The sequence below is a fragment of the Sycon ciliatum genome, chromosome 6 (genome assembly GCF_964019385.1).
Source record: "Sycon ciliatum chromosome 6, ocSycCili1.1, whole genome shotgun sequence".
Classification (NCBI taxonomy): domain Eukaryota; kingdom Metazoa; phylum Porifera; class Calcarea; order Leucosolenida; family Sycettidae; genus Sycon; species Sycon ciliatum.
The window spans coordinates 8496692-8497316 of record NC_088648.1 but is presented as its reverse complement, the minus strand read 5'-3'; positions in this window follow the sequence as shown (position 1 = coordinate 8497316).

Genomic DNA, 625 nt, shown 5'->3' with positions numbered 1-625 from the left:
ATTACTCCAATGCACCAACATGCTGACTGTCAAGCTTCTAAAGCCTACAACCTTGTCGGATATCGCAAAATGAAGGTGACGGTAACTGTGATCCCAGCTCATGCAGAATTACCTGTGCTATCTTCAAATTAATACTTTTTTAAGTATGTACATCTACTGCAGTATGACTACAGGTACATTCAAGGGTAGCTCAGGCTGTGAACATAATGACTGTGAATTGCATGCTGTCACGTGACGTCTTGAACTACCAGCAGTCCCCTCACTGAACCAACTGTGGCTCAAGATTTTTCTCAGAAGGGAGTTGTGAAAGGGCTTTCACGACACCCTGGTTGCCACCAAGAGTAGAAGAGATTATCATGTTACTAGTACTAGTACGTCCTCTCACTCTCACATGTATAACCATCAATACTGTAGTGAACTTGTAATGAGGGGTGAAATAGAGATGTGGGGAGGGGCGGGGGAGAGTTGGTTGGTTGGTTCGTTTGCGTTATTTCAGGGAGAGTAGGGGATTCCCCTATCGTAATGAGCAGGAACAGGACCACTCAATCATAAATTATTTTAAAAGTAACGACAGCACAATAATGTTGGGCTGTATGAGTGTTGGTGGTGGGGGGGGGGGGGGGGG